This window comes from Vicugna pacos, chromosome 1 (assembly GCF_048564905.1).
Source record: "Vicugna pacos chromosome 1, VicPac4, whole genome shotgun sequence".
Lineage (NCBI taxonomy): Eukaryota > Metazoa > Chordata > Mammalia > Artiodactyla > Camelidae > Vicugna > Vicugna pacos.
The window spans coordinates 75120756-75133573 of record NC_132987.1 but is presented as its reverse complement, the minus strand read 5'-3'; the positions used below and the strand labels follow the sequence as shown (position 1 = coordinate 75133573).

Sequence of the window (12818 nt, the reverse complement as noted above, 5' to 3'; positions counted from 1 at the left end):
GGGGGTATTTCTTTTCTTCTAGAGTTGATACCATAGTAACTGAGAGTAAAGGAATGACAGTAATAGCACCAGAAGGAAGAAATTTTCAATGGAAACATAACGTCTGAAGTAGGAGTGACAGAAGAAAAAGGTTGATCTTTTTGGTTCAAGTAAAATGACTCCTCTGCAGAGTCAAAATATAAGGGACAAGAACACCAAAAAGTTGACTTTTTTTACCAGAAAAAATAATCCCCTGGACAGAAATCAAGAATGCTTCTATGTTCTCAACAGTATCATCATCTTCTTGGCCTTCAGTCAGTGTTAATAATTATAATATGTCTGTCCCTACTGTGACCTCTGAGAGAACTTGTCTTCCACGTCCTTTCTCCTGAGAAGAGCATCCCATTCCCTCTGCTCCCGGGCCAGCCCACTTCCTTAGGCAGGGATGGCTGTCATCCAGATCCAGACCATTCCTGCTGGCAGCTCTTGTCTGGATCCAATTGGCCTCAGCTGGAGGTCCAGATGGCCCATTCCTTATTCCCCAGCAGGGTTTCAGCAGCATCCTCCCTTCTGGGTCTCTCTGCCATTAGTGCCATCAGGCCTGAATGTTTTCCCTAAATCCTAACAGCAGATAAGTAAAGCATGTCGATTTTATTCCCATAGAATAGAAGATGGCAGTAGAAGGAAGACAGCTTCAGAAAGGGTACAATGTCTTTACACAATATAAATGAGCAAGGTCCAGTTGTGAAGTATTCTGAAAGCTGGGCTTTATTCATGGCATTTCCTGAATATGTCAATGATGTTTACATCTATATCAATATCTGTCAACATCCATTGATCCATCTATCAACTGACAGATAAATAGCAATGTCAAATGAATAGATGGATAGAAATTGTTTGAAAAACGTCACATAGAGATATAGACATAATAAAGAGATATATGTATATATAGCGAGAGATCTGTATGTACAGCTGCATCTACATAGACATAAACACTTTCAACAATGAGACAGATACCCTGCCTAAAAAGTTATAATAGATAAATCTATATGCATATTCATCTATCTATACAAACATTTTTAAAGAGTTTCTGACAATTTGTCGGTTTACTTATGGTTGCTATACTTTATGAGATTCTCACCAAATCTGAAGGGTATGATGAGATGATCTGAAATATAGACTGTGTCAAATGCAAAATTCAATCTGGGAGGCTTTTTAAGATAGCCAAAACTGAGGATGTATTTTCACCTTACTTGAAGTGTATATTTGGGATGGTCTGACTGAAGACTCGGGTTGTACAAAGCACATAAGTTTCACTTTGTGAACCCCAAGTACCTATCTGTCATCTTCCAGAACAGGTGAACTGAAGAGAGGTGCTAGTTTGCTAGGGCTCCTGTAACAAAGTACCACAAACTGAGTGGCTTAAAACACAGAAATTTATTCTGTCAGTTTTGGAGACTAGAAATCTGAAAGCAGGGTGTTGGCAGAGCCACGTTCCCTCTAAAGGCACTAGGGAGCAATCTTTTCTTGCCTCTTCTGGCTTTTGGTGGTTGCTGGCAGTCCTTCGCATTCCTTGGTTTGTGGCAGTACAACTACAATCTCCGCCTCTGTGTTCACATGACCTTCTTTGTGCCTCCTCTGTGTCTTCAAATCTCTCTCTCCTCATAAAGACACCAGTCACCCAATTTAGGGCCCACCCTAATCCAGTATTGCCTCATTTAACTTAATTACATCTGCAAATACATGATTGCCAAGTAAGGTCATATTTCCAAATGCGGCACCAAGATTAGGACTTTAACAAGTATCTTCTGGAGGGACATAATTCAACAAATAGGAACCATTAACCAACATGGGTGGATAACTCACCTGTATTAGGCACTAAATATTCATCTGGAAAAATAGGCCCTAGGCCATAAGATGCTATGAACATAGGAAACGAATAGAGCTGCAACTACAATCCTAAAAAGATTTTAAAAATTATTGCCCAAACTAAGATACTTTTGATAGTGAAAGTGAGTGCAATGAATGATTATGCAGGACAACAGGCATAACCCAGCACTATCCTGACAAACTGTAATGTCACCTCACTCCTAAAGGGGAAAAACCACAGTATCAGACTCTTGAATCACAAGTATTTTTTTGCATTTGAGTTGCTTCTCAAATGGGCAACTCCATGTAAGGTGCTCTAGGGTGAGGCACAGAGAGAGTTATATATTTAATGATGGATAATGAATTCTTCAGAGCAATAAACAATTGAAAGAAATTGTTTATAAGTGTTGGGATGTTTCAGTTTATCTGCAACTGTTTTTGCTATGAACTTTTTCAAGCACTTACAAATAGAAAGACTTAGCTACATTTAAGTCTGAATCTCATCTTCAATTTATGTTGGTTAGAAGCTCCCAAAGAACTATACGTTGTCTCTCCTCAGTGTATTTGACCATGTTTGGCAGGAATGTTACTGGATTTCATTCCTGAATCTTGTTTCTCATGCCACCAAAATTAAACCCATCACCTAAATCCTTGTGAATAAAGTAAGGGACTGTACAATAATTGCTTAGCTATCCAAAGTCACTGAAATTCAAAAGCAATAATGGAGTGAGAAGTTTTGATTTAGATTTTTGCAGAAAAAAATATGTGAGGGAAAAAAGCCAACCTGCTGATAGTTTATTATAAAAAATAGGTCAGCTCACAGAATGAAAGGATGACTCTTTAATTAACTAGAAGCTTGAAACCCCAAAGTGTGTAAACCGCTGTATTTGTCTTTTTAGAGATTAGCCTTTTTGATGTCTCATATATCTGCCTTGGTCCTAGATAATAATAATAAATTCTTTTTGCTTGGAACCCCTAGGTTACCTACCCACAATGTTAGGTACTGGGTAGCTACATAAAAATAAAATGTCACAAGTCTACAGACATTTTTGTATACACGTACAACTAGAAAAATGCAATAACAAACCAGTGACCCCAACTAAAATTAAGAGCATCTTAAAGCAGGGTGTGAATCAGTGTGGACTGTAATCATAAAGAAATCCTCAGAGTAACTGTTGTAAGTGCTGCTCCTTGAAGGTGAGAAGATAGAAGAGAATGTATCTGGAGGGAAAGACAATGTGCAAAGTCACAAACAGAGGAAAGCAGAAGGAGCTAATATGTAATGAGTAACTACTATGCTAGTTAGAGTACTTCCCACCTCACGTATGTTAACTCATATGACCCTCACAGCAAGCCTGGCAGGTAAGCAGAAGTGACAAATAACTCATTAAAGGGTCACAGCTAGGAAGCAGCAGAGAGAATACCTGAGTAAATATTCTCTGATTCCAGAACCTACTTTTGTGCCAGGCTCCTCCAGGACGCCTAGTCTACACAGTAAGGAGACTGAGCTCGCAGGAGGCCAGGCCTCAGCGCTGGACAGGACAGGACCTCCCGGGTGAGAGGAGCCTCCGCCCTCTGGAGTACCCCTTCGGGAGACAGTCACCACACCGAGGTGAAGTTTCCTAATTTGGAAATTGGCACACAATCTTCATTTTCTCTTCTAGAGCTATTTAAAGGAATTACTGTAAGACTTCGTTTATTACAAGGAAATGTGTGGGGAAAAAATGACTTTTCACAGCTGCCTGTGGGAGTAATTTTTAGCAGCTTGAATTTATATTAAAATAAGCTATAATGTAAGTGTAAATGTGATGAGTCAGTATGCTGCCATTTTGTGTATTTCAGGGCCATTTTTCTTTACTTGTTTGGCATGAGTTACCAGATTTTCTTTTTCCTTTCACATATGAAGGACCTTGCAGGAAGGGATGGAAAAAATAATTATTTAACTCATTGGAGAAGTTATGCAGCTTGGCTACCCACTCAGGGGCCAAAGTTTCAAAACTTTTCAAATAATTATGAAGTGGATCGTTTCTTTAGGAATGACTGTCAAAGGGCAGGAAAGTCTCCTGGATAAAGGAATGCCTTGGACTAATACAACTTTTGATGTGTATTTTCTCATTAGTGGATAAAAATCTAGAGGCTCTTAGTTCACAGTGATAAAAGGAGCTATTGATGCCATCTCTTTACCTCTACACATGAGACCTTGTTTCCACTGGTTAATTAGTGTTGATAAAGCCATGTGAAATCCTAAGATAAAAAGGCTATATATTAGACACATGAGATGTTGGTGAGTGTGTCATCAGGAGCATTATTTGAGTTTTCTTAAGCTGAAATATGGATTCTGCTGAAGATGCTTCATATTCCTTAAGATGAGGATTTTAGCAAGGTATGTTTCATACTCGTGAAACTCAAAGTTTTAACCAGGCAAACTCAAGTAGCCAAAAATGTGTGTAAAGATACTTTCTTACCCTGGAAAGTGGGCAGATGTGGAATGTATTAACTCATAGACAGGTTAAGAGCAAAACAACTTTCCTTCCTCTGTAATTTGCTGAAGAAATCCGTCTAGGAAAGGAAAAATGGGGAGGTGGAGAAAAGTTAACATTTTTACAAGATCGTTGGGCGGGGGAAGTAAGAGCTCCCTCTATCTGGACCGCTGGGTCATTTAAAGATTTTTACTATGTAGTGGACTCTGCGCCAGGCATTCAAGGTACAACCTGAACCTGACGGACACAGGCTTGCAATCTCATCAGGAAGGTACACAAGTAAATCAGCAATAAGGATGGAATGTGGTAAGTGATGAGGAGATTGCCTCAGACTTGGAGTATCTAGGAGGGTCTCTTGGAGGAAGCAACGCCTCAGCTGAGTCACACCACATGAGGATGAGTTGTCTAGACGAAAATGTGGGGTGGACTGAGATGGGAGTCGGAGTGGGGAAAGGGTTTATTGGGGATGTTCTAAGCATAGGCTAACTGTGTGTAGAGGGGCCTATGGTATATTCATACTGTATCCAAGGAACAAAAAAATAAAAGTTCAGAATGCCTGTGGCACAGAGAGCTTCTTCAGTATGGCCCGCTTCACAAAATACATTGGAAAACATAGCCATGAGCCTTCCCCTCAAAGAGAGTAATCCACCTGGGCAGGTGAAACTATATTGCAAATCAATCAAGGACTACCCCCACGGAAGTGTTCTAAGACAATCAAATCAGCAGGGGAAAGGACACCTCACTTTTCTGCCTCCTCTCTTCGACATCCCTTGTGCACGTGAAAGTTTTGTGAAAATGAAGAGCAGGGTATTCATAATGACTCAAGCACCTTGGAAGAGGTTTAACTATTTGTCTGAGTGTAAGCATGCTCTCTGGTTCTCTTGCAAGAGGAAGAGGTAAACCAAAAGCGTGCAAGTAAATAGAAGGGAGTGTCAGTCTTTGACTGAGGGAAGAAACATGTGGTAAAAAAAAAGACACATGGTAAAAGCATCAGGTAACCCAGGAGAGGGCAGGAGTTGGTCAAGAATTTAGTGAGTCAATACATATGGCCCTTTGATCAGAGTGGGAGTTCAGTACATAGACCAGAAGTTTGCAACAGGAGGTGTGTATATATAGTAGAGATTATTCTCTAAGGAAATTCCAAGATCTAATCACAAAACTATGGGGGGAAAAGTGAGATCCTTTTAGATGTCAAATCCCTGATAACCCTGTGCAAGCTGTAGTCAGAAACTCAGCTGCTTCCACCATCAGGGAAGAAGCAAGTTAAGAGAAGATCAAGGCAGCCACATTAATTTTAATGCACTATTCACCGCAGTGGTCAATCCTCACAAGGCTTATATATATCACATATATATATCAAAGGGGTCATTTTCCATAAGAGGATTATTAGACACTTGAGTTAGTCAAGAGGTTAAAGACTTCATGCTCCTCTCCTTAATGCTCCTCTTTTTGGTGGCGCAGATTTACTGCTCTTTTTGTGGCAGTGAGGACCACATCGCTCTAAAGTACACATGGGAAGGTCCACCAGCCAGAGGGTGGGTAGCGCTTGCTAGGCAGTTTTGGGTTTTTTACAGTTTAGATGGCTGTGTGTGTGTGTGTGTGTGTGTCAGAACTAAGAAAACAGCGTAAAGATGAAGAAAAAAAGTGAGAGAATGGAATGAGACAGATACAAGTGTAAACAGGAGAAAGAATGTGCAAGGAAAAAAAAAAGGGCAACAAAAGCATAGGGGTAGAGAGCAGGGAAATAATTGGTTAGGTGAAGTACACAAGGCTACCATTTATGTACATTTTTACACAAAATTACATAAATGTACATTATACAAAAAATTTATGCTGTCTCAGGGATGCATGTAGAAGTAGTTTTAAAGAACTGACTAGAAAGATCACATAAAGTTCATAAAATGGTTCCCTCTGTGAGGGAAGTAGGAAGAAAAATGGAACTGGTTAGGTGGAGAAAAGAAAGTCAATTTTACCAGTGCTTTCAGTTCAAAGTGAAATGTGAAAATGGCCCCATTTTTAAATTCCAGGAAAGTACACAGACATTTGTTATATTAGTCTCTAGTTTGATGATGATGATGGTGATGTGTATGTGTATGTGTATGTGTAGGGGTGTAACTTTTCAAAATTGAAAAAGAAGAGGGGAAAGATGGGAGTGTAGAGCAGGAAGGTATACTGTCTACCAGCTAAGTGAGACAGGCACGTGTTGAACGTCACAGCATTCTGGGAGTGGCTGGAGGGCAGTTTCCCCTCAGGATAAGGAGAATTATCTTTGCTGCTCTATCTAGTCTCAGTAGGCCTCTCCTAACACCACCTCAAAGAACTACACTGGCTGCTCAGCAATCATTCTCTGTGGCTCAGCTCTGTTTACTTTCTGAGGCTGCTGATTAACTGATGCATTTTCTGTCAACTGAAATTTCCAGACACATTACCATGTTTGACGGGCTCGGTGACTTACAGCACAAGAGCTTCCTGGGGAGAAAAGTGCAGCATGATTCATTGGGGCGCTTTTACTCCCGTCCAGCTAAGGGAGTGTTTCCTACCTGTATTAATACCATTGGTGTGAAATGATTGAAAATCCCTCACTACAATTCTTGTTTATCAGGTGCCTGCATTTCCAAAAGGTACCATTTCTTCTAAACCAAGGCAGGGTACAATCATTACTGGTGACACAGATTCTTACTAACAGGTTATGTTGACCAAGCACAAGATTCTTTTCATATGTTATGAAGGGGAGCAGAAGTCAACAAGTTACCCAGGCTCTGAACAATTGCAGAGCTGGGAAAAGAGAAACTGAGCTACTCTGAAAGACAAATGAAGAGAAGCAAGTACACAGAAAAAAAAAAAAAAAAAGACTGATTTGTATATTTCATTGTGCAGGAGCTACAGCAGCCCGAAGGCGTAGACAGGTTTATGAATTTCCTGAGGTCACACACATGATGAGGTTAACAGCAGATCGAATCAATGGATAACTCTACACCTGAAGAAAATCATGACAGGTAGGATGACTTTCAGGTATCCTTCAAACACAAGATGAACCTTGAACATAAAATCCAGATAATCTGAGAAAGCACCACCGAAGATTAGAGGAAAGAGGGATTCTGTGATTTAAGAAATACATAATATTCTTGTCTAGTTATTTAATATAAACCACATCAATACCCACTATCAGCCCACACTACCAGAAATGAAACTAGGCAAAAAGTAGCTGAAGGTCACAAAGCAATGCAGATTATAAATTATCACTTCTAGGCCCGTTGCTTAGCTACCAAACCAGCCTGTCTTCTTACCCTGATACTGCCTGCAGCAGCATCATTTGCAGTTATTTAATTAAACTCGAGCAAATTCTGAAGTAGAGACCAAGAAATTATTATACAGATACAATTAAATGAAAAACAAAAAAACTCGTGAGTGTTTAAGATAAAATCTAAGGCCTGACCTAGAGTCTGAAAGTACTGAAAGGGTAAAGTGTGGCTTTAGAGTATTTCTGGTCCAGGATAGAAATTTCACCAGTAGAACTAGAAGCAAAGGAACAATTGATCATTCACCTGAAAGCAACTGCCAGACAGCACTAACTCTTTGGTGGTTTTGTGCTAGAGAAGAGACTGGTTTGTTTCCTGTCTAATAGGAATTGAAAGCTAAGCTGCCAATCTTCTAACCTTGTTGTAAATATACATTATACACATGACCTTGTGCATCCATCCAAGTGAAATACATACACGCAGAGAATATCGCTCCCAAATATATTTACATACATATACATTTACTGAGATTCCAGTTCCTTGTTTGAGATGGTAAGAGTCGAGTATTACACAACCGTGGTATAGTTCCTCTCATTACTACATGAATCAAAAAAAAGGAAAGAAAAAAAAATAAAAGTACAATGAAATTGAAACAAAAACTGGCAGATGCTTCTCTTGTGTGATTTCTCTTCTAAAGAGGATGAAATGCAGATGCAAATGAAAAGCGAAAGTTTAAATGTGTTTTGTATAAATGTGAGGAGTAAACATGTCAAGCAGCTGAATTAGCTGCATATGTGTTGAGAGAGAAGTGTGATATTATCTGAAGAGCTAAAATTGGAGGTGAGCAATGACAATGATGGAGAAACAAACTCTCTAGGTGTTAGTTTCAACATAGGAGATGAGAAACAGAACAGACAGGCTAGAGAGACGGTAGGTAGGGGGACATTCTGATCAAATTATGTTTGGTTGGAGTTTGAAAAGTATGTGGGAAAGTGGGCTAAGTGCCTGATAAAGGGAAGGAAAGAGAGAGAAGTTCATTCCAACATACTTTAATAAGCAACCAAATAAATATAATTTTAAATTAACTTGCAATGGTGATATTAATACACTGTTAAAAGGACAGATGCAAGCAGAAGATTAGATGAGGAAGAAGCATACTATTTGGTAACTAAGAGAGAACTAAATATTTATATCATGACATCTAAGTTATCCAAAGTGGTGTCCAGGAAGATGGGGGGCAGGTCTTCCAAATAAGTGAATATTTAGAACAAGGAAAGCTTAACCCTTTAAGCCCAATTACAAACAATGTAATCATTTTGTTGAAAATCTCACTGAGATACATCACTCCTCCCTGCTCAAATAATGTACACAAAAGGATTTACCCTTTTCTTGATAACACAGTGTGCTTATCATGTGCATCGGGCTGATGTTCCAGATGTTGCATGCCAATTGGAGACTTCAGACTGAACTCACTGAATTCTTCCCCCTTACTAATCTATTCCAGATGCAGGTTTTTAGCATCTCCTCGTATGCGGCAAGTCCAAAGGTATGGAGAGCAGCCTCTTCACTAAATGTCCTCAGATTGCTTGCTGCTCCAGTTATTTAATGTTTCTTCCTTTATTTCCAGGCTGGCTTCCTAGACATCCTTTGCTCAATTTCTGGTTGGAACCTAACATCAAGTAAAGACTGATAGAGGGAAATTAGTTTTAGTTATTTAATGTCATATTGACTCACAAAGGAAAAATATGGTTCTACTTTGCTAAATAGTAAAATGAAGGAGATTCGTGCATGGGCTGTATTCTGATTTAGAGAAATTTGACACTAAATTTTGGTAGTGAAAATTATATACTACTTGACAGTTAAGGGGAGCGAGTGCCTTGGTATTATCACCTTGCTTTCTCTCAACTCTGGCTCTTCCCCCTTACACTCACCCTTGCACAGACTGCCCACACCCAGCTTTGATCATTTTCCAACTTTTTACATTGACACTTCTGTGCAGGAGCATAAGCTCCAAAGAAGCCCTGCTCTGTAATGTGCTCCAAGATAAGATATACATAAAAATAGCATTTTTGGAAAACTTGTCACCACCTTAAACACAAAATCTTCTATAGCTCTTACTTCTTGTCCATCTTTCCTTCTTTCAGAAAGGAGGCAGGAGAGATTAGATGAAGTGAGGTAAGCATTTCCTCCCTTGGGAACCTGATGGCTCAATATCTTAAACTCTTGCTACTATGCTTAACATTCTCTTTGGATTAAATGTCTTGTACAAGATACAGTCACAGTAAACACAGAATGTGTACCCAAGCTTAATACAAATGACCTGGATGCTTCAAGGGGAGTTTTGTATACTTCCCTCTGAAACTAGTGGGTGTAGATAAGTGACTCCTCTTATTTCAGAGGGAAAGAAAGTTCTAGGTTTATCGATTGGTGATTTTTTTTTTGTCTCATTATTTAAAAGGGATATGTCTTTCCCTCAGCAATCGAAGTTTATTAGGAGTGTCTGGATGTAATCACGAAGAATCAGACACAAAGAATCAGACACAAAGAGTTAGAATGAAAAGTCCTGGGTTTTCTGATACAAAAAGGATGGTGTAGAAGACCATGAATTCACCTCTTCTCACAGACACACTGAATCTATACCTACTTGTAGAATAGTTCTTCCTAAAGAAGAACTGAGGGCTGATTGAACAGATTCTGCACAACAAATAATGAGAGACCACATAGAGACGGGTAGGAAAGACAGACATGGTACCAATGGGAATCCACCCCCAACAAAGTGACCTCCATTAGGGAGGGATATCACTGAGGGGTCAGCTTGTAGACTCATCCACCCTGGGAAATAGTGAAAAAACAGCTATTCAAAGGGTACCTAGACTATACATGAAGGAAATCCATTTACTAACCCCAGAGCATCTGCCATACAAGTGGAGAACTGCTGGAACTCTCTCTGGGGTCAAAGGTGCCAAAGAGCACCATATTTTGCATTCCCCCTCCACCTCAATAGCATGGTGAGAATATGGTCCACACTCTAGCCAGTCTGCCAAGGCTGCCCCAGTGCAACCCAGGCCCTTGGCCAACACTAACTACAGCAATCCCCGAAACATGGCCCTAGCATGGGGCACCCCCAGAACCCATGCCTGTATCTGCTCCAGCTCTAGCTATTTCACTAGGGTGTCTCTGACATGGAGAACCCAAGAATCCCCCATCATGCACCTGCTCCAGTTTCAGCCATCATGCAAGGATGGCCCTGTGCAGTGCAACCCAGGATCTCCATGGCCCCCACCCACTCCATCTCCAGCTAGCTTGCTAAAACTGCCCAGGACATACAGTCTACACAGGGGATGCTCAAACTGAAAGTCACATTTTCAAAACTGGGGGACATAGCTGTTTCACCTAATTCATACAAACACAGAAGTCAAACAAAACAGGAGACAGAGAATTACATTCCAAATAAAAGAAGATAAAAAAATCCCAGGGAAAAGCTCTAAGGGAACAAAGGTAAATAATTTACCTGATAAAAGAGTTCAAAATAATGGTAATAAAGATGCTCACCAAACTTGGGAGAAGAATGAATGAAGACAATGAGAATTTCAACAAAGAGCTGGAAAATATAAGAAAGAACTAACTGAAGTTTAGGAATACAATAAATGAAATGAAAAATATGCTAGGGAGAATCAACAAAAGATTAGATGATACAGAAGAACAAATTAGCGACCTGGAAGACAAATAGTGGAAATTATTCAATCAGAACATCAAAAATAAAAAATAATTTTAAAATGAGGATATTTTAAGGGACCTCTGGGACATCAGTGTACTAACATTTGCATTATATGGATTCTAAAGGGGGACGAGAGAACGAGGCAGAAAACTTATCTTGAAAAATGATGGCTGTTGCTTGCAAATCAATGAAGTTAGAATACTCCCTTACAACATACACAAAAATAAATTCAAAGTGGCTTAAAGACTTAAACATAAGACAAGACACTATAAACCTCCTAGAAGAAAACATAGGCAAAAACATTCGCTGACAAAAATCTTAACAATATTCTCCTTGGGCAGTCTACCCAGGCAACAGAAATAAAAGCAAAAATAAACAAATGGGGCCTAATTAAAATCATAAGTTTTTTAACAGCAAAGGAAACCATAAGCAAAACAAAACAACAACCTACAGAATGGGAGAAAATATTTGCAAATTATGGACAAAGGTTTGATTTCCAGAATATATAAATAGCTCATACAACTTAATAACATAAAACAAACAACCCAATCCAAAAATGGGTAGAAGACATGAACAAGAAATTCTCCAATAAAGATACAAATGGCCAATAGGCACATGAAAAAATGCTCAGTATCATTAATTATAGAGAAATGCAAATCAAAACTACAATGAGGTATCTATCACCTCACACCAGCAGAGTGGCCACCATTAAAAAGTCCACAAACAATAAATGCTGGAGAGGGTGTGGAGAAAAGGGAACCCTCCTACACTGTTGGTGGGAATGTATTTTTATGTAGCCACTATGGAAAACAGTATGGAGATTCCTCAAAAAACTAAAAATAGATTTACTACACGATCCAGCAATCCCATTCTTGGGCATACATCTACAGGGAATTGTAATTTGAAAAGATACCCTCAATGTTCATAGTAGCACTATATACAATAGCCAAGACAGGAAACAACCTAAATGTCCATCAACAGATGACTGGATAAAGAAGCTGTAGTATATTTATACAATGGAATAGTACTCAGCCATAAAAAAGAATAAAATGATGTTTGCAGCAATATGGATGGATCTAGAGGGTATAATGCTAAGTAAAATAAGTCAGATAAAGAATGATAAATACCTTATGATTCACTTATATATGGAATCTAAAAAAAAAATGAACAGACATAACAGAACAGAAATAGGCTCATAAATACAAAGATCAAACTAGTGCTTGCCAGAAGGGAAGGGGTCGGGGGTGGATAAGTGAAATAGGTAAAAGGGATTAAAAGATACAAACTTCCAACTACAAAATAAGTAAGTCATGAGGATTTGATATATGGCATGGGAAATATAGTTAATAATATTGTAATAACTTTGTATGGTGACATATGGTAACTAGACTTTTCCTGGTGATCATTTCATAAGGCATAAAAATATCAAATCACTATGTTGTACATGTGAAACTAATATAATACTGTAAGTCAACTATACTTCAATTTTAAAAAAGAGTAAAAAATCTTACTGCCCTAAGAATTAGACATGAG

At 39.0% G+C, this 12818-nt stretch overlaps 1 protein-coding gene across 11 annotated transcripts in view; it reads right to left on the bottom strand.

Annotated features, from left to right (window-relative positions):
- The window catches only part of LOC102536955 (uncharacterized protein NECTIN3-AS1-like), a 232031-nt gene that overhangs the window by 208440 nt on the left and 10773 nt on the right, over nt 1-12818 (bottom strand). The gene's annotated exons all lie outside the window — the stretch shown is intronic.